The following is a 20,582-nucleotide window of genomic DNA, read 5'->3' on the forward strand; positions in this document are numbered from 1 at the left end:
CATGAGTGCGTTGTTTATATATGAACTGTGGGTGTGTATATATGAGAGTTATGTTTGTATATGAACTGTAGCTTTGTATCTCTGGGTGCGATGTTTTTATATGAATTTCGGAATGAACAGGAGGGGGATGGAATACAGAGGCATCAAGGAATAGAAATATTTCTATCGTCTGTATTTGGCTTTTATTTCTCTGTTGCCTTCTGCCTTTTTCTTTTGGTTTTCTCACTCTCGGTGCCGGGTGACTATTTGATTTGATGCATTTGTCCTGAACTGATCCTTTTTCCACATCTCGGGGCGGTCAGACCCGCTCTGTCTGTCTGTTGCTGCTGATGATCATTTGTGAACTGGCCGCGAGTTAAGCGTTTTCTGCAAACAGGACAAAGATAAATAAAAAGAAAGACGTGTTTCTCCGGCCGAGGGGTAAAGTTACAATGGATGTAATTTAAAGGACTGTCCCCGTGAATTTGTCTGTGTTTTTTTTCGTAAAACTTCGATTTTAAAAGTTACAAAAACCCGAAATAAATAAAGTAAATTACAAGAATTGAATCCGTGATCATGACATTACGGTACATTTTAAGCGAATGAGTTAACCGGCCGTACTAAGGGCACATTCGGCTGTTTAATTAATTTTTGTATCTGTCTGTTGGTTGGTCGCGGTTTCTGTACTTGGACCCTTAAATCTCTCTGATTCTCCACTGTTCCTAGTTTCTCACCATTTAGAAAATACTCTGATATATCTTTCTTAGATTTGAAGTGGATGACCTCGCTCGCTCCTACATTGAACTCTGTTTGCCACAGTTTTGCCCACTCACTTAATCTATCAATTCCCACTTTTCACCTTCCTGCTTCTGTCCATATTGCGCCAGAAGAAGGCTGCGTGTTCAAACCCCGGGGTCACCGTTGATTTAGAGCTGATAGGATTCTGGATCGTTCGGGAATGAATGTTTTATCTGCTTTTTCACAAATAACAGGACCTTGCTGTAAAGTCTGCTTCCCGAGTTCTCAAATTTCAGGAAGGCGTCTCATTCTGCTCTTGACTTTTGATCTTGACCTGCGGATCAAACTTTTGCGAAGAGGGAAACGAAGTCCCCAAATCGCTCCACCAGAATCTCAAACGCTTTGGTAAGAAGTTCAGTGTGAACAATCAGGACTTTGAAGTCACCTCAATGACCTGCACTTTCTTTTCGTGAGATTTGTTCGCCTTTGCATTCGACCGTGAAATCGCTCTCGGTTTTCATCTCACTGAAGTGAAGAGTGTGACCTCCTTGTATCTATCAGCGTGTAAATGATGAGTTTGGGGTCGGTACGGGTCGCTTTCAACTTTTGAAATCTCACCAAGCACCAGCGAAAAAGAAACTGAGAATCAAACTGTCCCGTAAGTGAAGAATTGAAGTGAATATCGCTCCAAGCAGATCTGGACAATGCGCAGCGCAGCCGCACAGGAGTTCCAAATCCACCCTCTATCCAGTCGGCAATCACATTAACTGAACTTTACTCTGGCCCAGTGTCGCCGCGCAGAAATCGAGTATTTCTCGGCCGCATTTTTTCTTAACATCATAGTTACTGGTTTAAGTGTGAGAACTGCCGTCCGCATCACCGTAAGTGCAAGAGACAACTTTGTCGATATCATGTAGTGTCACAGACCTGATCGTCGGACCTGCTCATTTCATCTCATCTCATTTTCAGCAAACCTGAATATTAATGGAATAGAGAATGGCGAATCACAGCTCGATAAAACAATCCTTTCTCCCACGAAGGGACTGAGTCTTCCAACATGCAGGAGTTTAATGGCAAGATGAGTTTTTTGTTCAGAAATAATACGGCAAAAATTTTCACTCGTGCAAACTTCACGCCGTTTATTTTGGAAAATTAAACTGATAGTGCAGAGATGTTGTATTGATCGCTACAACCTGAATTTGTAGCTGGTTGAATTAATGGTTCAAATAGAAATGTGGCCAGTCTCTTTGGCGCAATCGGTTTGCGCGTTTGACTATTAACAAAAGGGGTGGTGGTTCGAGCCCACAAAGTAACGGTAAGGGAGCTTTTACTTCAAGATACATTGTCTTGCTTTTTCTGGTTTCTGATGTGTATTTTGATTGCAAAAGAAATGCCCGGTTCAGATGGCCAGCTGAGCACGGCCGATCTTCCACCATTTAACCTGTGATTGGCTGCACGGAAATCAGAATTCTTCTTGACAGACAAGGTCCGAAGGTTGCAGGAGAGCCGCTTGTCTTCACAGGACATGAATATTTCTGCAGTGAGCGACACCAGACTGTTTCTACAATGAATGTCACTCCTTTTATTTTGGAAACATAACATTGTATTCACATTCCGAAGGGTTTCAGTTCATTACCTTTCAAAACTGTGGCCAATGCAATTCAATGTCGGAAAGTGTGAGGCCAGCCACTTTGGACATAAAAAAGGTCGATCAGAGTTTTTTTAATAAATGGTGAGAAGCTGGGAACTGTAAATGAGCAGAAATATTTGGGGGCCCAAATCACGAAAATCTAGTTCACAGATACAAAAAACTTGAAAAGATAATGGAACGCAAAGGGGTGACAGTTATGATGCAGCTGCACAGAGTTCTGAATAGAACCCATTTAGTGTACTCTGCTCCGTTCTGGGCACTGCACCTCACGAAGGATATATTGGCCTTAAAATGGGTGCAACGCAGATTCACCAGAATGATACCAGGCTAAAATAATTTAATTTTGAGGACAGATTACACAGACTTGCATTCCATTAGACATCGAGTATTAACGGGTTGTCCAATTGAGGCAGTCAAGATGATCACAGGAGTTCATAGTATAGACAGAGAGAAACATTTTTTCTCTTCTGGCGGAGTCAAGAACAAGGGGGCATAGCTGTAGAATTCGAGCCAGGCAGATCAGGGGTGATGCCAGAAACTACTTCTTCACAGAAAGGGCAGTGGAAATCTGGAACTCTCCCACCAAAAAGCTGTTGAGGCTGGGGATCAATTGAAAATTTCAAAACTGAGATTGATCTATTTTTGTTCGGCAAATGTATTAAGGGTTATGTAGCCAAGGCGGGTAGCTGGAGTTAAGATGCAGATCAACCATCATCTGATTGAATGGCGGAATAAGCTCGAAATGCTGAATGGCCTACTCCTGGTCCTTTGCCCCCGTGTTGCTCTGCTTGCAGGATGGTGTAGCAGCGTTTCCTGTTCATCTAATGGTTAGGATTCGGTATCAATGCGGATGTCCGGATTTGATTCCCAGATCAAAGACTATGAATTTGTCGCTGCTGGTACCAACCAAAGTCCTTCCACTGAGTGGAAAGCTCGATCTTGATTAATCACAGCCTTCTCAACACACTGGTGCTTTAACACTCAGAAACACTTAGTTCTTTAGTTTTGTACCGATACATAACGCACTTGCGTAATTTGCCAACTTTTCTAAAGTCATGACGATGCGCAAATTCAGCGAGACGTTATATTGTCATTTCTCTCAAGACTTGCAAGATTTGGAACCAATCCTGCTACATGACACTTCAAATATTGTCAGTCTTTAAATGGGGCTCACGATGGCAGAACAAGAAGTGTTATTATTAACCTTTCCTGTATCTTGTTCCATTGCATCTCGTCAATAGCCCCAGGTTATCACAGCACGGCTTTCTTCACATCAAATCCCAGTGTGAAAACATACACCATTTGAAAGCTAAGCAACGTGTGCAACGATTGGAAGGAGAGAGCGATTGGAGATAATGGGTTTGGAGCAGTGAGAACAGCTCTTGGGAATCAAGATGTTCAGTATCTGAAAGGAGCACGGTGATCAGATCATTCCTGGTATTCACAAAATTCAACGTCTGTCAATGCTCAGCATCTTTCTTTCCCCTTCCCTGCTTTCTCAGGTAAGTCCTGGTTTCGATGGTTACATGGAAATGTTAACAGCCGAACGCCCTAATCATTTGCGCAACAGAGAATCATATTGGCCCAGAATGTTACCCTTGGATGCTGGAAGCCTCAGTCCCCAGTTGTAGAGAGGGTTGATTCTTCGAGCTGTTATTCACCATCCTCCATTTCAGTAATTTCTCATTAGCATAAAATTTGATGAGCTGAAATGAGCAGGTTCAATGAGCCGGTCTGCAACACAGACCAATGACTCGGTGCAGCTTGTTATCCAATCACTGGACTCCGTTATCGCCGTTCCTGTCAGTAATACACAAAGATAAATTGTAAATCTGTAACAGGAAAAGATAATATACATCATTTATATCATCCCACAGATTTTTTCTCCTTTTGAAAACAATCTGTTTAACAGTTTGTCAAACCCGCATCAGCCTCTGGGATTTGCTGATTCAGAACTGCAATGGAAATTAGGACCGTCACTAAGTATCGGAACAAATATCCCCGTCGAGGTTTCGGGTAGTTATTAGTTTATTTATATCAGTTAGTAACCCATTTCAAACTCGGCGTGGGTCTAAATCTAACGTAAGAGTCTGGATAGGCAGGGGATTCCTAAATGTATTAAGTTAAATTACACTGATTACACACATCCCTTAAACGTAATTACTTGATTCTACATAAAACTAGCGAGGGTGTAACTGGAAAATAACAGGAAAATCCTTTTATGGTATCAAACTTAATTATGATAACTACTATAACAAACTTTGAACAGCCCATACCTAAAACAATGACCCAATATAAAACCGTTCGCCAGTCCCTGAGCCGACGGACCCGCGTCGTGATTTGCACACCGTCTGACTGACTTGGTATCAGATGCGCTCCGTCAACAGTAAACAGTTGGAGCCAGATCCTTAAGAAAAAAATCAGGACCGACCTCCACGGAGCACCCAGAGTGCGGAAGGAGAATTAACAGCAGCAGACAGAGTGATCTCCAGAAACCAGCGGCTGACGCCGGAGAGAAGTAATTCCCATTCCGAGCGGTGTCTTCCAGCCGCTTGCCGGCCCTCTCTGCACTGAAGGGGACCGATTCAGGACCAACTCACACACTCACTATTGGCTCAGGAAGGCTGTTTCTCGTTATCGGGGTGGACAAGCAGTCTAAGGCCCTGCGTTCACATCACGACGTTTTTAATTGGGAGCCCAATGGTCTCTTGCAAAATTTCAAAACACGTGATGGAATCTCTCCCAATCTCCATCTTAACTTTTGTTCGTTCGCAGAACTTGACATTTATACTATTTGTTTCTGTACTTTTATCTCTCCCTGTCTCTGTCTCTTGTCTCTCTGTATTTTCCCCTGAGGAACTTCTCAGGCTTCATTGAACGGTTAAGGCTGATCGAACCTGCGACACCAGCAGAGAAGGGTAAAGAAAGAAAGACTGAGACGGTAGGAAAAGTAAAGATCCAACCCAGCTGATTAATCCGTAGCTAATGTCTACACTTTTATGAATCTTCGCCATCACGGTGAAAACATTACAATTTGAGTACAATATACTTATGGTAGAGTGGATAATCTGCAGATGCCGAGGGAGACAACGATGTAGCTTTAGAGCAATTAATTCTCCAAAGTCATACTTGGTTATACAAGTTGCACATTCAAAACGAATGTGGTAAAGAGAGGCTAATATTTTCGACTTGAAATTGTTAGTGCAGAACCTGACATTGCTGTACATCGGAATAGAAAGCGCGATTGGACTGACAGGAGCGGTTTGAAAGGATGGCTTGTCGGCTGTGGGTGGCAGTGAAATTTTACGTTGGCTTCACTGTTGCCAGAGGCTCGTTGGTCAATGGGTATGTTTCTCGCTTTAGGGGTTTCACTGATTAACATGCGAGAGGTCCCGTGTTGAAGTCCTGGACGACCCCTGCTGTATCACCATTTTTAGTGAAACTTCACTAATTTGCTTCACACATCTTTTCAGCGCTGCAGAAGGCAGGATTGACTTAATTCCAAAGCATGTTTGAGGTCCAGAGGACAGAATGCAGAGGGTTTGTCGACATGTGAAGAAAATATATTTTTTTAATATGGTGTGAAGAATGAAACTCAATATAACTTGAACCCAATTCTGGCGATTTCATGGGTGCAATATGAAAATATTTCTCCATTGGCCGGTAATTGAAGCCAGGCCGCCCGTGTGGGAGGGGAGAATTCGACCACTGAACTATGAGTGTGTATATATGAGTGCAATGTTTATATATGAACGGTGGGTGAGTATATATGAGTGTGATGTTTACATATGAACTGTAAAGTATCTTACAACACCAGGCTATAGTCCAAAATTGTTGGACTATAACCTGGTGTTGTAAGATTCTTTACATTTGTCAACCCCAGTCCATCACCGGCATCTCCACATCATATATATATGAACTGTGCATGAGTATATATGAGTGCGATGTTTATATATGAAAGATGGGTGTTTATATATGAGTGCGATGTTCATATATGTACTGTGCGTGAGTATGTATGAGTGCGATGTTTATATATGAAGTGCAGAATGACCGGGAGGGGCAATTCCCCCTGGGGTTTTATGTTGTTCCAACATAAGGACACAAAGATCAATTAACAGTGGGGTGGAAATAGCTCAGTTGGGAGGGCGTTTGACTAAAGGTCTAAAGATCTCGGGTTTCGGCAGTTTGAGATATTTAATTTCTGTTTCTTTGAATCCTAGAATGGTTACAGTACGGAAGGAGGGCATTCGGCCCATCGGGTCCATGTCGACACTTCCGCCAATGGGAACAGCTTTTCTTTATTAACTTTATCTGAACCCTTCATGACTTTGAACACTTCAATCAAATCTCCTCTGAACCTTCTCTGCTCTAAGGAGAACAACCCTGATGAACTGGATTCTTTACCCCTCAGTCTGGTTCAGCAAACACTGAGTCGAATACACCTTTAAAGTTCAACACAACATTATTAGCAGGACTTGGTCGGCAGCTTCGATTTTGACTCCTGATAGAGCCTTGTCGATTCTGACAGAGCAAGACAAAAACACATACAGAAATTCACACGTTTATACAGATCAATAGGGGTTGGAACATTGTTAACACAAGGGTCAACACCAATCATAAGCCGGGCATAGGTTGGCCATGCTGGGTTACATGATTGCAGGCCAATCACAGATATTAAACTTGGCTGATCACACCACAGAGGCAGATATAGATGGATGTCTCCTCATCTCCAAGCTTGGAATGCTTCTCCTGTTCATCCCACATCCTTATCTACTAACTTGGGATGTTTAGGGCTTCGCTCAGCTCATTATTTCTATTGATCACCGAGCTGTACAGAGACCCCTACACCAGACTCCCTAACCGATGAGCATAAGCAGACCTCTACATCAGACAAGCTACTCACACCACTATTAGCCTTGAAGGGGCCCATTGTTCCAACCCTTAGCAGGCAGGATTATAATTAACCCTTGCTTAATCATATTACTACGTCTTCTACTTTGCCACTTAGGCATTTTACTATCCACTGAAAACTGACTATATCGTCATTTTCATTAAAGGGGCACTACGTCGGCATTCTCAACTCCAGCACGGCGTAAATTAGCTCCAATTTATTTATTTGGGCATTAAACAAAACGTGAAAGACTGGTGAGGCGTTGTGCGAACGGAATTCACTGCTTTAAGACAATAAATCCAATCGCTGGGGTCAAATCCTACCACTGATAGAATTTCTGGCAATGTGCATTTTGACCTGTTCGCAGAAAGCACGATTGCAGTGCGATCGAGCAGAGGATGTGAAAGAAGCTAAAAGTGAAAGTGCAGATATTAGTTTCATCACAGTGACTGGACACGTTTCCACAGGGAAGGGCCTCTGACCTTAATATTCTTTCCAGCAGAGTGGGACAGGTGATCAGAGTGACCGGGCTCCAGCGGCGCAATCGATTAGTGCGCGGTCCTTATATAACAGTACAGGATCAGTAAATGACGAGGTTGTTAATTCGAGTCTCACCGAGATCAAACAATCCTTTTGCTTGTGAACATTTCGACCGGAGTTGAAGGTACAATTGGCGTGTTCCAAAATGCATCCACTTATTTGTATTGCCATGTGGTTCCTCCGTTCTACGCTGTTGCAATCGCAGGTGAGATGTTTGGTATTACTTGTTTACAGGAGGGAGGCTGCGGTTTGGAGACGCAAACTATGATTTTGATCCATCTCCAAATTGTGGGATTTAACTGGAGCTTTAAACCAGCGCCAGAGGCCGCTCAGCCAGGATACTTTCCATCCTACACTTCAGAAGCTAGTTTTACAGGAATAGAATTACTGCAAACAAGAATTCGACCCCTCAAGCACCAATGCTCGCACGGCAGCAGGATGCATGTGTCCAGTTAGAAACCTGTCTGAAGGAACATTCAGTCCAACAAAGCCGGAAGTCCAGCAGATTGACTTTCGGTCTGAGCAGATGAGGAGTCTCCTCCTTGAGAGTGTGTCGCCAATCCAGCTCAGAGTGGATTCAGAATCATAAATTCGGGTGTGACTGGAGCCACTTATGTGAGATGAAGTGTCGGGGGCAGTTTCCCGTCCTTGACGGACATTAATGATCCTGTTGCGGATTTGCTGCAAAATTTCACTACCCAGCTCCCTGAAATGAAATCGAACTCTGATGGGACTCGAACTCACAAACCTTGAACGTCTCCTCTGAACCATTAAGTAGAAGTCCAACACGCTGTCCATTGCGCCACACTATCAATTCAGAAATAAAAGGGAGAGCGGGGATCTTGTGCTGTGGTTGAGACGGTCAGGCTGCTCCTGCTTCTGTTTCTCACATTCCGAGAGCCGCGGCGGCAGTCTGCACCGATCGCCCTCCAATGGATCCTGCTCCAGCCGCTTGTTGTGGGCCTGGTGCAAGAACAGTCGCGTCTGACTCCAAATCAGAAAGTTGCGTGTTCTGAACCAGGTGGAAATCACAGCATTTTCATTGTGGCTCAGGGTCCTGCCGACTTATTTTAGATCGGGACAGTGTTTTATGGATGAGATGTTCAGTGTTTGTGCAACAATATCAAAATTAAATTTGATGCATTAATGAGCTTTTTTTCTGTTACTTTCTATTTACACCCTCTCCAGTTTTATGTAGAAACAGTTAACAATGTTTAAAGGATGTGGTGTGCAGTGTTTGTGGAATCAGTGTGATTACATTTGATACTTTCATCTGTTCCTTCTCCAACCCAGACCCTAATCATTCGATTTGCAGCTTCACCCTGTTCAAAATCGGTTACTCAGTGATAGAAATAAATCAGTCGTAACCCCGAAACCTCAGCGGGTATGTTTGTTCCAATGCTTTGTGATGGTCTCGATTTCCATTCAAATTTTCAATCAGCAATTCCCAACGGGTGTTTTGGGTTTGACAAACTAATTTAAGTACTTGACTGGTTCCTGGAAATGATCCGGTGGAGATTTCCTGACCCGTACAGATATATAAATAAATACATTCCATCATTTCACAAATGACAGTTGCGCAAATAAATATATCGCGATATCCAACATGGAAAAGCAGCTCTTCATAGTCATAAAAAAACTATCACATTTTATTGTATTAATCCAATTACGTTTCAATGTAGAACATATATTCAGAGCATCTCTCTAAACTTAAAGAATGGTAAAACAATTGCAGATTTTACAAACACATGACACGCGATCGTATAAGTAAGTTTATGGCCTACTTTGTGAAATTTGTATTCTAATTGTCTTTATGATGGTACGAAAAATATTTCGAGATGCACGTCCCCAACTTAACGGAGAAACTAAGATGAAAACCAAAAAGATTTGTCAATACCGATTTAGAGCGATTTGATCGGTTCCGCTTCTCCTTTCTTTATTTGTTACATTTTGCTAATTGTTCATCTTGATCCGTTTGCTTCCTTTTTTCCTCAGTCATTTATGGTGAATTTTCTATCCGTTAACATTCTTAAATATTTGATTTGTTTGTTCCTTTCCTCTTGACTTGTGATTTGTTGACCTTCAGGTAAAAGTCTGAAGCAGAAATGTGTTTATATTCAGGCTTGACTCTGAAGTGTGGGGCCGAGAGGTGATGCCGGATGTGTGACCGTGAGAACAACTGCTGGAGGCAGAACTGTCCGTAACCTAACATACCCCCTGTGACATTGCTCATGGTAGGTCGGATGACAATGTTTTACATTAAATGAACGGCTATGTACATAACACAAAACGGATTTTACTGCTGCTTTAACTCCACAAAGCATAATCACCATAAATGACCAAAGTCTCAGATCAGTAAGAATTGAATTTCTGTTGGTGAGGGGAGTTTGTACATTGGAAGGAGTTTATACATTTACAGCTCCAGGTAAAACTGCAAACATCACTCGCCTGTCGGTGACGTCACCGTGAGGTGTCCACCTTCCATTGCGCTTCTGGACTTCTGAAGTGTGATTGAACCTTACCAAAAGTTTCCTATAATTCGTAACGAAGGAAGGTATCAGTGTTAATGTGAGATAGAACCGTGGATGTTTCACTGGGTACAATGGGAACCAGATACACTGCTCATTCCAGTTATTTGTCCAGCAGAAATCAGAAATCATTCTCTTCAACTTTCCTCGCTCGAAGGAAAATGAAACAAAAACAAAACTGCTCAGTTCTTTGTTTTAGCTTCTTCTGCTGGTTTACGTTCACTCACCGAGAAAGTGACAGAGAGAGACTGAGAGATTAGATTGGCTTTTTCACTTTATCATCTATTACACTTTGTAATTATTATAAGAGACGGTTCCATCCCAACTGTCCTGTGCCTGACATTCTCATTGATATTTGATGTGTTTTAACTGAGTTTCTACGAATTGCACATTGCGGACAAATCCTGAACGCCGAAAACTGCACTGAAATCAGCTTCGCTTCGCAACCTTTAATGGAGATGGGTTGCTGGTTGTCGGTAAAGAAGTTTGTAAAATAAGCCCTCTAGAGCAATATCCTCAAAACATGTTTTGGACACATGCGCTGTTCAAATATCTTACATTAAATGTAACGAATATACAAATACGTCACAGGTGTTAATATTAACACATAATGATACGAGGAAGGAGGCATTGGTGGATCTGGTTTTGCTGAATGAGGTGGGTCAAGTGGAGCAAGTGTCAGTGTCATATTTAGGGAACGGTGATCATAGTATCATAAGATTTAGATTAGTTTAGAGAAGGAGCTATCTCGAGTAAAGTACTTATCAGGAGAAGGGCCAATTTTAATGGGTTGAGAACATACATGGCCCGTGTAAATTGGGATCAAAGATTGGCAGGCTAAAATATAATCGAACAGTGGGTGGCCTTTAAGGAGGAGATGTTTCGGGTACAGACTAGGTAGATTCCCAATAGGGGGGAAGGTAGGGCATCTAAAGCCTGAGCTCCCTCGATGACGAAAGAGATAGGGGGTCAAATGAAGCAGATAAAGGGGGTTTATGACAGATATCAGTTTGACAATACAAGTGAGAACCAGGCTGAATATAGGAAGTACCGTGAAAAAGTAAATAAGAGGGGCAAAGAGAGAGCATGAACATAGATTGGCGGCTAACATAAAAGATAATACAAAAGTCTTCCACAGGCATTTAAATAATGAAAGGTTCATAAGAGGACGGGTGTGGCCGATTAGGGACCAAAAAGGAGATCTACGCATGGAGGCAGAAAGCGTGACTGAGGCACTAAAAGAGTACTTTGCATCTGTCTCCACCAAGGAAGAAGATGCTGCCAAAGTCACATTAAAAAGGGAGGTAGTTGAGACACTGGATGTGGTGAAAATTGATACAGAGGAGGTACTTGAAAGGCTGGCTATGCTTAAAGTTGATAAGTCACCCGGTCCGGATGGGATGCTTTCAAGGTTGCTGAGGGAAGTAAGGGTGGAAATTTCAGAGGTCCTGGTCATAATCTTCCAATCCGCCTTATGTGCAGGGGTGATGCTAAAGGTCTGGATGATTACAAATGTTAGATGCTTGTTCAAAAGAGGATGTAAGGATAAACCCAGCAACTCCAGGCCAGTAAAATTAAGCTCGGTGGTGGGAAACTTTTTACAAACGATGATCCTGGGCCAAAATGAATAGTCACTTGGGCAAGTGTGGATTAATAAAGGAAAGCCAACATGGATTTGTTAAAGTCCAATCGTGTTTAACGAACTTGATTAAGTTTTTTGATGAGGTAATAGAGAGGGTTGATGAGGGCAATGCGGTTGATAAAGTGCCACATAACAACAAGAAGAAGAACAAGAAGAACAACAACTTGCATTTATTTCGGTCCTGTAACGTGCTGAAACGACCCAAGGCGACTCACAGGAGAGATTATCGAACAAAATTTCACACTGAGCCACATAAGAAGGTATTAGGAGAGATGAACAAAAGCTTGCTTGAAGAGGTAGGTTTTAAGGAACATCTTAAACGAGGAGAGAGAGGTAGAGAGGCCGAGAGGTTTAGGGAGGGAATTCCAGACCTTAGGGCCGAGGCAGCTGATGGCACGGCCGCCAATGGTGGAGCAATTAAAATCGGGGATGCAAAAGAAGGAAGAATTGGAGGAGCGCTAAGATCTTGGAGGGTTGTAGGGCTGGAGGAGTTTACAGAGACAGGGAGGTGCGAGGCCATAGAGGCATTTGAAAAGAAGGATGAGAATTGTAGGGCTGGAGGAGGTTGCAGAGATAGGGATAGGCGAAGAGATGGAGCGATTTGAAAACATTGATGAGCATTTTTAAATCGAGGCTTTCCCGGACTGGGAGCCAATGTAGGTTAGTGATCACAGGGAAGGTGGGTGAACGGGACTCGTTGAGCGTTAGGATACGGGCAGCAGAGTTTTGGATGAGCTCAGTTTTATGGAGGTTGGAAGATTGGAGATGAGCCAGGAGACCATTGGAATGGTCCAGTAATAAGCTTGTCAGCAAAATTGAAGCCATCGGAACAAACAGGGGCAGTGGCACCATGGATGCGAATTGGCTAACTGACGGGAAACAGAGTGTAGTGGTAAACAGTTGTTTTTTGGACTGCAGGGAGGTAGACAGTGGTGCTCCCCAGGGGTCGGTACTAGGATGGCTGCTTTTTTTGATATATATTAATGAATTGGACTTGGGTGTACAGGGCACAATTTCAAATTGCAGATAACACAAAACTTAGAAGCGCAGTAAACAGTGAGGAGGACAGTAATAGACTCCTAGATGACATAGACAGTCTGGTGGAATGGACGGACACATAGCAGATAACATTTAATGCAAAGAAATGCGAAATGATACATTTTGGAAGGAAGAAAGAGGAGATGCAAAATAAACTAAATGGTACAATTCTAAAGTGGGTGCAGGAAATGCGACCTGGTGGTACCTGTGCACAAATCTTTGAAGGTGGCAGGAGAGATTGAGAAAGCGGTTAAAAAGGATACGGAATCTGGGGCTTTATAGATATAGGCATAGAGCACCAAAGCAAGGAAGTTATGTCAAACCTTTATAAAACACTGGTTCAGCCACAACTTGAGCATTATGTCCAATTCGGGGCACCGCAGTTTCGGAAGGATGTGAAGGCCTTCGAGAGGGTGCAGAAAAGATGCAGAAAAGAAGGTGCAGAAATGGATCCAGGGATGAGGGACTTCAGTTCCGCGAATAGACTGGAGAAGCTCGGGTTGTTCTCCTGAGAACAGAAAAGTTTGAGAGGAGATTTGATGGAATTGTTCAAAATCATGACTGGTTTAGATAAAGTAAATAGAGAGAAACTGTTCCCATTGGCGGAAGGATCGGTAACCAGAGAGCACAGATTTAAGGTGATTGGCAAAAAACCAAAGGCGACATCAGGAAAAAAAAAAGCAGCGAGAAGTTCTGATCTGGAATGCACTGCCTGAAAGGATGGCGGAAACAGATTCAATCGTGGCTTTCAAAAGGGAATTGGATAAAGAGTAGAAGGGAAACAAATGCAGGGCTACGGGGAAAGAGAGAGGGAATGGGACTAACTGGATTGCTCTTACAAAGAGGCGGCACAGACTCGATGGGCCGAATGGCATCCTTCTAAACTCCAACGATTCTATGATTTGTCAAGCTCAAAGTGCTTGCTACTTCAGTGAGAGGTCCGTCTGTACAAAGAACGAGCACTTCCGCGTTACAGTTCAGCAGTCCTTTCCTTGTTGGCTCCGGAATTAATACAAATACGGCCTGTGTTTTTTTTTAATTCGTTCACGGGATGTGGGCATCGCTGGCGAGGCCAGCATTTATTGCCCATCCCTAATTGCCCTCGAGAAGGTGGTGGTGAGCCGCCTTCTTGAACCGCTGCAGTCCGTGTGGTGACGGTTCTCCCACAGTGCTGTTAGGAAGGGAGTTCCAGGATTTTGACCCAGCGACAATGAAGGAACGGCGATATATTTCCAAGTCGGGATGGTGTGTGACTTGTAGGGGAACGAGCAGGTGGAGTTGTTCCCATGTGCCTGCTGCTCTTGTCCTTCTAGGTGATAGAGGTCGCGGGTTTGGGAGGTGCTGTCGAAGAAGCCTTGGCGAGTTGCTGCAGTGCATCCTGTGGATGGTACACACTGCAGCCACAGTGATCCGGTGGTGAAGGGAGTGAATGTTTAGTGTGGTGGATGGGGTGCCAATCAAGCGGGCTGCTTTATCTTGGATGGTGTCGAGCTTCTTGAGTGTTGTTGGAGCTGCACTCATCCAATCAAGTGGAGAGTATTCCATCACACTCCTGACTTGTGCCTTGTAGATGGTGGAAAGGATTTGGTGAGTCAGGAGGTGAGTCACTCGCCGCCGAATACCCAGCCTCTGACCTGCTCTTAGAGTCATAGAGTCATAGAGTTATACAGCACGGATAGAGGCCCTTCGGCCCATCGTGTCCGCGCCGGCCATCAGCCCTGTCTACTCTAATCCCATATTCCAGCATTTGGTCCGTAGCCTTGTATGCTATGGCATTTCAAGTGCTCATCCAAATGCTTCTTGAATGTTGTGAGGGTTCCTGCCTCCACAACCCTTTCAGACAGTGAGTTCCGGACTCCAACCACCCTCTGGGTGAAAAAGTTCTTTCTCAAATCCCCTCTAAACCTCCCGCCTTTTACCTTGAATCTATGTCCCCTTGTTATAGAACCCTCAACGAAGGGAAAACGCTCTTAGTATCCATCCTATCTGTGCCCCTCATAATTTTGTACACCTCAATCATGTCCCCCCTCAGCCTCCTCTGCTCCAAGGAAAACAAACCCAATCTTCCCAGTCTCTCTTCATAGCTGAAGCGCTCCAGCCCTGGTAACATCCTGGTGAATCTCCTCTGCACCCTCTCCAAAGCGATAACATCCTTCCTGTAGTGTGGCGACCAGAACTGCACACAGTACTCCAGCTGTGGCCTAACCAGTGTTTTATACAGCTCCATCATAACCTCCTTGCTCTGATATTCTATGCCTCGGCTAATAAAGGCAAGTATCCCTTATGCCTTCTTTACCACCTTATCTACCTGTTCCGCCGCCTTCAGGGATCTGTGAACTTGCACACCAAGATCCCTCTGACCCTCTGTCTTGCCTAGGGTCCTCCCATTCATTGTGTATTCCCTTGCCTTGTTAGTCCCTCCAAAGTGCATCACCTCGCACTTTTCCGGGTTAAATTCCATTTGCCACTGTTCCGCCCATCTGACCAAACCATCTTGTAGCCACAGTATTTATATGGCTGGTCCAGTTAAGTTTCTGGTCAATGGTGACCCCCAGGATGTTGATGGTGGGGAATTCGGTGATGGTAATGCCGTTGAATGTCAGGGGGAGGTGGTTAGACTGTCTCTTGTTGGAGATGGTCATAGCCTGGCATTTATCTGGCGCGAATGTTACTTGCCGCTTATGAGCCCAAGCCTGGATGTTGTCCAAGTCTTGCTGCATGCGGGCTCGGACTGCTTCATTATTTGAGGGGTTGCGAATGGAACTGAACACTGTGCAGTCATCAGCGAACATCCCCATTTCTGACCTTAATGTGGTGGGAAGGTCATTGATGAAGCAGCTGAAGATGGTTGGGCCTAGGACACTACCCTGAGGAACTCCTGCAGCAATGCCCTGGGGCTGAGACGATTGGCCTCCAACAACCACTATCATTTTCCTTTGTGCTCGGTGTGACTCCAGCCACTGGAAAGTTTTCCCCCTGATCCCCATTGACTTCAATTTTACTGGGGCTCCTTGGTGCCACACTCGGTCAAATGCTGCCTTGATGTCAAGGCAGTCACTCTCACCTCACTTTGTTGTTTAATTCAGAAATGGGGTAAATATCAAATGGAATAAAAAGGCACTGCTGGGAATCGAACCGAGGACCTCTTGTGACGAAAAAGGCAATTTGCCCAGCTTTTGCAAATTGATGAAACAAATTAAGCGACAACGACCCCACCACCTCTTCCTGATATCTGTCTGTTAGCGTTTGAGGCAGTTTGTATTTTTCTATTTCTCTTGTCCATTTCGCTGTGTTTACCGATACTCTGGATCTCTCGCTGTGTTTACCGATATTCTGGATCTCTCGCTGTGTTTCCCGATACTCTGTATCTCTCGCTGTGTTTACCGATACTCTGTATCTCTCGCTGTGTTTACCGATACTCTGTATCTCTCGCTGTGTTTATCTCTCTGTGTCAATCGTGGGCTGATTCTGAATAAACAATGAATTAAATGAGGAGTTTTGGACAATTCTCCCTCTGACACTGAGGAACCAATGAGCGAAACTTCATTATAAGATATTGTTTATCGTGAAACAGCAAAGAAAACATTGCATTTTGAACGATTGAGGTTCAGTTCTGTGCAAAAAGAAACTGAGACCACAAGGTGTTTGCAACAAGCCGCCTTTTAAGTTGATGTCAGGCTCGCTAACATTGCAGCACGAGGTGTGGACACCGCGCTGATGATCTTCATGTGTATCCGGGCCTTTCAGACACTTCGTGTGGCACAGGAGCTTTCCAATCCCCTGGACACCGACACATCCGTCGAAGTAGCATTCACCGGCAGGACCGACATCTCGCCCCCTTTGCCAGACTTCAGCAAATTTAACGCTGAAAATACAAAACAGGACGTGTAGTGAGAGTGCGCTGTTGTTTTATAAAGTGTGGGAGTCCATATATGAGTGTGATGTTCACATATGAACTGTGGGTGTGTATATATGATTGTGATATTTAAATATGAACAATGGGTGTGTATATATGAGGGAGATATTTATATATGAACTGTGGGAGTCTATATATGAGTGCGATGTTTATATATGAACTGTGTGTGTATATATGAGTGTGATGTTTAAATATGAACAATGGGTGTGTATATATGAGGGTGATATTTATACATGAACTGTGGGTATATATATATATGAGTGTGATATTTATATATGAACTGTGTGTGTATATATTAGTGCGATGTTTATATATGAACTGTGGGTGTGTATATATAAGTGTGATATTTATACATGAACTGTGGGTGTGTATATATGTGTGTGATGTTTGTTTATGAACTGTGTGTGTGTGTATATATTAGTGTGATGTTTATATATGAACTGTGGGTGTGGAAACATGAGTGTGATATTTATATATGAACTGTGGGTGTTTATATATGAGCGTGATGTTTGTATATGAACTGTGGGTGTGTATTTATGAGTGTGATGTTTGTACATGAACTGTGGGTGTGGAAACATGAGTGCGATGTTGATATATGAACTGTGGGTGTTTCTATATGAGTGTGATGTTTATATCTGAATTGCGGGTGTGCATATATGAGTGCGATGTTTATATACGAACTGGGGGTGTGCACATATGAGTGCAATGTTTTTCGATGAATTGCGGAATAAACAGGAGCTGCAATTCCTCCTGGGGTTATGTTTTCTTCCAAGACAATGATGTAAAGGGATACTTTGACAAGCGGTCGAACTAGCTCAGTTGGGAGAGCGTTGGACTGAAGATTTAAAGGTCCTTGATTCAATCCCGAGTTTCGGCAGTTTTTGGTTGTTGAGTTTCTTCTTCCTTGCTTCGATTTTCGCATTTCATTGCAGTGAAATTTGATACCCGCCTCTGAAGGATTGGGGATGAAATGGAGAGGCATCAAGGATGGGAAATATTTTTTCGTCTTGATTTAGTTTTTATTTCTCTGTTAACTTCTGCCTTTTTCTCTTGTTTTTTTCTCTCTCGGTGCCGGGGGACAATTTCATTTGATGCATTTGTCCTAAACCGATGCCTTTTCCACATCTCGGGGCGGTCAGACCCGCTCTGTCTGTCTGTTGCTGCTGATGATCATTAATGGAAACAGGCCGCGAGTTAAACGTTTCTCTGCAAACCGGAGAAAGACAAATAAAAAGAAAGACGTGTTTCTCCGGCCCAGGGGCAAAGTTACAATGGATGTTATTCAATAAAACTGTCCCCGTGAATTTGTCTGTGGACTTGATTGTAAAGCTTGCATTTTAAAAGTTACAAAAACCCGAAATAAATAAAGTAAATTACAAGAATTGAATCCGTGATCATGACATTACGGCATACTCTTTGCAAATGAGCTAACCGGCGGTCCGAACGGCTGTTTTATTAATTGTTGTACCTGTATGCTGGTTGGTAGCGATTTCTGTATTGGACCCCGAAATCTCCCTGCTCCTCCACAGTTCCTTTTTTCTCACCATTTAGAAAATAGCCTGATTTATCTTTATTAGATTTAAAGTGGATCACCTCGCTCTCCCCCACATTGAACTCTATTTGCCGCAGTTTTGCCCACTCACTTAATCGATTAATTCCCACTTTTCAACGTCCTGCTTCTATCTACATGACTTATTGCGCCACCAGAAGGCTGCGTGTTCAAATCACGGGGTAACCGTTACTTCTCGAGCTGATCGGATTCTGGATCGTTCCGGAATGAATGTTTCATCTGCTTTTTCTCAATAAACGGAACCTTGGTCTAAAGTCTGCTTCCCTGGTTCCCAAATTTCAGGAAGGCGTCTCATTCTGCCCTTGACTTTTGATCATGACCTGCAGTTGAAACTTTTGCAAAGAGGGAAATAACTCGCCAAATCGCTCCACGTGAATCTGAAACGCTTTCGGAAGAAGTTCAGTGCAAACAATCAGGACTTTAAAGGCACCTCAATGACCTGCACTTTCATTGAATGAGTTTTGTTCGCCTCTCGGCTTTCATCTCACTGAAGTGAAGAGTGTGACCGCCTTGTATCTGTCAGCGTGCAAGTGACGAGTTTGGGGTGAGCACGGGTCGTCTTTATTTTTGAAATCTCACCAAGCAACAGGGAAAAGAAACTTCGAATCAAACTGTCCCTGTAAGTGATGAATTGAAGTGAATATCGCTCCAAGCAGACCTGGACAATGAGCAGCGCAGCCGCACAGGAGTCCCAAATCCACCCTCTCGCCACTCGGCAATCACAACTTTACTCCGGCCCAGTATCGCCACGCTGAAATCAAGTATTTCTCGAACACATTTTTTTTAACATCATAGTTACTGGTTTAATAGTGAAGACTACGGTCCGCTTCACTGTAAGTGCAAGCAACAACTTTGTAGACATCGTGTCGTGTCACAGAGCTGCTCCTTGGACCTGCTCATTTCATCTCATCTCATTTTCAGCAAACCTGAATATTACTGGAATATAGAATGGCGAATCACAGCTCAAAAGGTCAATCCTCTCGACCACGACGGGACTGAGTCTTCCAACATACGGTGGTTAATGGCAAGGTTGACTTCATGTTCAGAAATAATACAGCACAGATTTTCACTCATGCAAGCTGCACACCCTTTATTTTGGAACATTAAACTGATAGTCAGACAGATGTTATATTAATCGCGGCAAGCTGAAGCTTTAGCTCGGTGAATTAGTCCTTCAGCAACTACAAAGTTGTGTTTCTGTGGCGCAATTGTTTAGCGCGTTCGGCTGTTAACTGAAAGGTTTTTGGTTCAAGCTCCACCCGGTGGACGCTGGGTCGTAACTTTCACCTGAACATTCAATGTCTCGCGTTTCCAGCATTCGAATGTGTGTCCTGTCTGAACGAAAATATACAGGTGAGGTGCCTGAAGATTGGAGGGCAGCAAATGTTGTGCCTTTGTTTAAGAAGGGCGGCAGGGAAAAGCCTGGGAACTACAGACCGGTGAGCCTGACATCTGTAGTGGGTAAGTTGTTGGAGTGTATTCTGAGAGACAGGATCTGCAGGCATTTGGAGAGGCAGGGACTGATTAGGAACAGTCAGCATGGTTTCGTGAGTGGAAAATCATGTCTCACGAATTTGGTTGAGTTTTTTGAAGGGGTAACCAAGAAGATAGATGAGGGCTGTGCAGCAGACGTGGTCGACATGGACTTTAGCAAAGCCTTTAACAAGGTACCGCATGGTAGGTTGTTACATAAGTTTAAATCTCACGGGATCCAAGGTGAGGTAGCCAATTGGATACAAAATTGGATTGACGACAGAAGACAGAGGGTGGTTGTCGAGGGTTGTTTTTCAAACTGGAGGCCTGTGACCAGCGGTGTGCCTCAGGGATCGGTGCTGGGTCCGCTGTTATTTGTTATTTATATTAATGATTTGGATGAGAATTTAGGAGGCACGGTTAGTAAGTTTGCATATGACACCAAGATTGGTGGCATTGTGGACAGTGAAGAAGGTTATCTGGGATTGCAACAGGATCTCGATAAATTGGGCCAGTGGGCCGATGAATGGCAGATGGAGTTTAATTTAGATAAATGTGAGGTGATGCATTTTGGGAGATCGAATCGGGCCAGCACCAACTCCGTTAATGGTAGGGC

Source organism: Heptranchias perlo, chromosome 20, assembly GCF_035084215.1.
Source record: "Heptranchias perlo isolate sHepPer1 chromosome 20, sHepPer1.hap1, whole genome shotgun sequence".
NCBI classification, from domain to species: domain Eukaryota; kingdom Metazoa; phylum Chordata; class Chondrichthyes; order Hexanchiformes; family Hexanchidae; genus Heptranchias; species Heptranchias perlo.